Raw genomic sequence first — 5,928 nt, 5'->3', positions numbered from 1 at the left:
GCATTTACTTTTTCTGTTATTTACATTCCAGCCATTTTATTTTCTGCAAATCTCAACCCAAATTCTGAATTCGCTCAACTAGAACATTCTTCTAATTAAAGTTGCTTGATCAATCAATCCCTGTGGGATTCGACCTCACCCTATTGTGAGTTTTTACTTGACGACAAATTCGGTACACTTGCCGAAGGAAATTTGTTGAGAGACAGTTTCCACCTGCAACACCATCTATGTTACTCAGCTGGAGTCATCATAGAAGGAGACATCCCCATTGAGGAGGACAAGCCCATCACTAAGAAAAGGATGGAGCAAACAAGAGAGCCCACTCATGGAACCCAAGAGACGCATGAGGAAGCTCATCACCAAGAAATCCCGGAGATGCCTTAAGGGATGCACTTTCCTCTCAACAACTATTGGGAATAACTCAACACTTCCTTAGAAGATTTGAGTTACAATGTGGATCAATTAAGGGTGGAACATCAAGAGCACTCCATCATTCTCCATGAAATTAGAGAAGATCAAAGAGCAATGAGGGAGGAGCAACAAAAGCGAGGAAGGGACATAGAAGAGCTTAAGGACATCATTGGTCCTTCAAGAAGAAGACGCCACTAAGGTGGATTCATTCCTTATTCTTATTTTTTCTATTTTTCGTTTTTATCTATATTTTGTGTCTCTACTTCATGATCATTAGTATGTAGTAACTATGTCTTAAAGCTATGAATAAATTCCATAAATCCTTCACCTCTCTTAAATAAAAAATGTTTTTAATTCAAAAGAACAAGAAGTACATAAATTTCAAAAATTGTCCTTGAATTTAGTTTAATTATATTGATGTGGTGATAATACTTTTTGTTTTCTGAATGAATGCTTAAACAGTGTATATTTTTAATCTTGTTGTTTATGAATGTTAAAATTGTTGGCTCTTGAAAGAATGATGAAACAGAGAAATGTTATTGATGATCTGAAAAATCATAAAATTGATTCTTGAAGCAAGAAAAAGCAGTGAATAGCAAAAGCTTGCGAAAAAAAATTTAGAAAAAATTTTAGAAAAAGAAAAAGCAAGCAGAAAAAGCCAAGAGCCCTTAAAACCAAAAGGTAAGGGTAAAAAGGATCCAAGGCTTTGAGCATCAATGGATAGGAGGGCCCAAGGAAATAAAATCCAGGCCTAAGCGGCTAAATCAAGCTGTCCCTAACCATGTGCTTGTGGCATGCAGGTCCAAGTGAAAAGCTTGAGACTGAGTGGTTAAAGTCGTGATCCAAAGCAAAAAGAGTGTGCTTAAGAGCTCTGGGTACCTCTAACAGGGGACTTTAGCAAAGCCGAGTCACAATCTGAAAAGGTTCACCTAGTCATGTGTCTGTGACAATTATGTATCTGGTGGTAATATTGGAAAACAAAGTGCTTAGGGCTACGGCCAAGACTCATAAAAGTAGCTGTGTTCAAGAATCAACATACTTAACTAGGAGAATCAATAACACTATCCGAAATTCTAAGTTCCTAGAGAAGCCAATCATTCTGAACTTTAAAGGGAAAAGTGAGATGCCAAAACTGTTCAGAAGCAAAAAGCTATAAGTCCCGCTCATCTAATTAGAACTAATATTCATTTGATATTTTGGAATTTATATTATATTCTCTTCTTTTTATCCTAATTGATTTTCAGTTGCTTGGGGACAAGCAACAATTTAAGTTTGGTGTTGTGATGAGCAGATAATTTATACGCTTTTTGGCATTATTTTTAGGTAGTTTTTAGTATGATCTAGTTACTTTTAGGGATGTTTTCATTAGTTTTTATGCTAAATTCACATTTCAAGACTTTACTATGAGTTTGTGTGTTTTTCTGTGATTTCAGGTATTTTCTGGCTGAAATTAAGGGACCTGAGCAAAACTCTGATAAGAGGCTGACAAAGGACTGTTGACGGTGTTGGAATCTGACCTCCCTACACTCAAAATAGATTTTCTGGAGCTAAAGAACTCCAAATGGCGCACTCTCAACGGCGTTGGAAAGTAGACATCCAGAGCTTTCCAGAAATATATAATATTTCATACTTTATTTGAGATTTGATGATGTAAATTGGCGCTCAATGCCAGTTCCATGCTGCATTCTAGAATCAAACGCCAGAAACACGTCACGAACCAGAGTTGAACGCCAGAAACACGTTACAAATTAGCGTTCAACTCCAATAAAAGCCTCTGCACGTGTAACATTCAAGCTCAGCCCAAGCACAAACCAAGTGGGCCCCAGAAGTGGATTTCTGCATCAATTACTTACTTATGTAAACCCTAAGTAGCTAGTTTATTATAAATAGGACATTTTACTATTGTATTTTCATCTTTGATTGTATTTTTGATCTTTTGACCACGTTTGGGGGCTGGCCTCTCGGCCATGCCTGGATCTTCATTACTTATGTATTTTCAACGGTGGAGTTTCTACACACCATAGATTAAGGGTGTGGAGCTCTGCTGTACCTCGAGTTTTAATGCAATTATTACTATTTTCTATTCAATTCGACTTATTCTTATTCTAAGATATTCGTTGCACTTCAACATGATGAATGTGATGATCCGTGACACTCATCATCATTCTCACCTATGAACGCATGACTGACAACCACTTTTGTTCTACCTTAGACCGGGCGCATATCTCTTGGATTCCTTAATCAGAATCTTTGTGGTATAAGCAAAAATTGATGGCGGCATTCACGGGAATCCGAAAAGTCTAACCTTGTCTGTGGTGTTCCGAGTAGGATTCCGGAATTGAATGACTGTGACGAGCTTCAAACTCGCGATTGCTGGGCGTGATGACAAACGCAAAAGAATCAAGGGATTCTATTCCAACATGATCGAGAACTGACAGATGATTAGCCGTGCTGTGACAGAGCATTTGGACCATTTTCACTGAGAGAATGGGATGTAGCCATTGACAATGGTGATGCCCTACATATAGCTTGCCATGGAAAGGAGTAAGAAGGATTGGATGAAAGCAGTAGGAAAGCAGAGATTCAGAAGGAACACAGCGCCTCCATACACTTATCTGAAATTCCCATCATTGAATTACATGAGTAACTCTATCTTTATTTTCTGTTTAAATTTATTATTATTATTATTTGAAAATCCAATAATCTCTTAATATAGTTGAATCCGCCTCACTGGAATTTACAAGATGACCATATTTTGCTTCATACCAACAATCTCTGTGGGATCGACCCTTACTCATGTAAGGTATTACTTGGACGACCTAGTACACTTGCTGGTTAGTTGTGCGGAGTTGTGACAAAGTGTGATTCATGTTTAAGAGCACCAAGTCTTTGGAGCCATTGTTGATGATCACAATTTCGTGCACCACTATTCCAACATGATCGAGAACCGACAGATGATTAGTCGTGCTGTGACAGAGCATTTAGACCATTTTCACTGAGAGGATGGGATGTAGCCATTAAAAATGGTGATGCCCTACATACAGCTTGCCATAGAAAGGAGTGACAAAGATTGGATAAAAGCAGTAAGAAAACAGAGATTCGGAAAGAACACAGCACCACCATACACTTATCTGAAATTCCCAACATTGAATTACATGAGTAACTCTATCTTTATTTTCTGTTTAAATTTATTATTATTATTATTATTATTATTATTATTCGAAAATCCAATAATCTCTTAATATAGTTGAATCCGCCTGACTCGGATTTACAAGATGACCATAGCTTGCTTCATACCAACAATCTCTGTGGGATCGACCCTTACTCACTTAAGGTATTACTTGGACGACCCAGTACACTTGCTGGTTAGTTGTGCGGAGTTGTGACAAAGTGTGATTTATGTTTGAGAGCACCAAGTCTTTGGAGCCATTGTTGATGATCACAATTTCGTCCACCAGCGTGCGCACCGATGAGAATTTTGCAAATGCACGCGTCCACGTGCTTTGCGCGTGCACGTCTCTGATCGCCAGGTCAATTATAGAAAATTATATATTGTTGTGAAGCCCCGGATGTTAGCTTTCCAACACAACTGAAACCGCCTCATTTGGACCTTTGTAGCTCAAGTTATGATCGATTGAGTGAAAAGAGGTCACGGGTGACAGCTTTACAGTTCCTTCAGCTTCTTGTAGTCCTTCCTTTTGACGAACTGATTTTTGTTAGTAAAGAATTTCACAAAAGTAATCATGTTGTAAGTATAGTTTCTAAACTAAGAATAATCCCTCTGTACAAAAACTTGTTTGTCATTGAAGCAAACCTAATAAAAAATAATAACCGAAGTATTTAAACCTCGGGTCGTCTCTCAAGGAATTGAAGGGAGGTGTGTTATTATTGGTTATGAGAAAAGTATCTTTTTGGGTTTTTGAAAGGTTTGAACAAGGAATGTAAATGACAAGGAAGTAAACTAATTATCATGAAAACCCTTGCAAGGTATAAGAACTGGACGTCCTAACCTAGTTATCCTTATCAATTGTGATGAGAATTGGCTTTTGCTCCCACTTGGTCAACCTCTAACTATGAAGGTATGATAAGTGGATAAATCAATTTGATTCCTCAGGTCCTAGTCAATTCCTAAGAAAAGACTAGAGTTAGGGGAATTCAAATCAATCAGCAAAGAATTCCAATTTTCAATCAACAAGGAGTTTGATAACTCAAGTGTCTCCAATTACTCAACACAAGCTAAGAATGTAAAAAGCTAAATTAAAATCATAAATATGAAATACCTCAAATTGCATTAAATAAAGAAATCAAATCTAACATGGAGTTCATAAACAAATAAAAGAGAAACTAAATTAAAAGAACATTGAACTTGGAATTGAGAAGAAGAAGAAATCCTAATCCTAAAACCTAAGAGAGAGGAGAGAGCCTCTCTCTCTAGAAAACTACATCTAAAACCTAAAACTATGAATAATGAGAAGTTGTGTGATCAATGGATGGATTTTCCCACTCTGTAGCCTCTAATATGTGTTTTCTGGGCCGAAAACTGGGTCAAAATAGCCCAGAAATTGCTGGGGGCGATTTTTGATACGTACAGGTCGTGGCTCATGCGCGCGTATGCGCCAGGTGCGCGTGCGCGCCGATGGAAATTTCGCAGATGCGCGGTTCCGCGTGCTTTGTGCATGCGGGTCCCTGATCGCCGATCAACTTTGGCAAATTATATATTGTTGCGAAGCCCTGGATGTTAGCTTTCCATCTCAATTGGAACTGCCTCATTTGGACCTATGTAGCTCAAGTTATGATCAATTAAGTGCGAAGAGGTCAAGGCTGACAGCTTTACAGTTCCTTCAGCTTCTTGTATTCCTTCCACTTTTGCATGCTTCCTTTCCATCCTCTATGCCATTCCTACCTCATAAAACCTGAAAACACTTAACACACATATCACGGAATCGAATGGTAATAAGAGAGGATTAAAAATAGTAAATTAAAGGCCAAAGAAGCATGTTTTCAATCATAGCACAAAATCAGAAAGAAAAGTGTAAAACATGCGAATTCCGTGAATAAGTGTCAGAATAGTGGATAAAATTCACTCAATTAAGCACAAGATATACCACGAAATAGTGGTGCATCAGCCAACTTTCACATCACACCTGATGAGCGGATAATTTGTACGCTTTTTGGCATTGTTTTTAGTATGTTTTTAGTATGTTCTAGTTAGTTTTTAGTATATTTTTATTAGTTTTTAGTTAAAATTCACTTTTCTGGACTTTACTATGAGTTTGTATTTTTCTGTGATTTCAGGTATTTTCTGGCTGAAATTGAGGGACCTGAGCAAAAATCTGATTCAGAGGCTAAAAAGGACTGCAGATGCTATTGGATTCTGACCTTCCTGCACTCAAAGTGGATTTTCTGGAGCTACAGAAGCCCAATTGGCGCGCTCTTAACGGTGTTGGAAAGTAGACATCCTGGGCTTTCCAGCAATATATGATAGTCCATACTTTGCCCAAGATTTGATGGCCCAAA

Source organism: Arachis duranensis, chromosome 4, assembly GCF_000817695.3.
Source record: "Arachis duranensis cultivar V14167 chromosome 4, aradu.V14167.gnm2.J7QH, whole genome shotgun sequence".
NCBI lineage: Eukaryota > Viridiplantae > Streptophyta > Magnoliopsida > Fabales > Fabaceae > Arachis > Arachis duranensis.
This window is presented reverse-complemented; position numbering follows the sequence as displayed.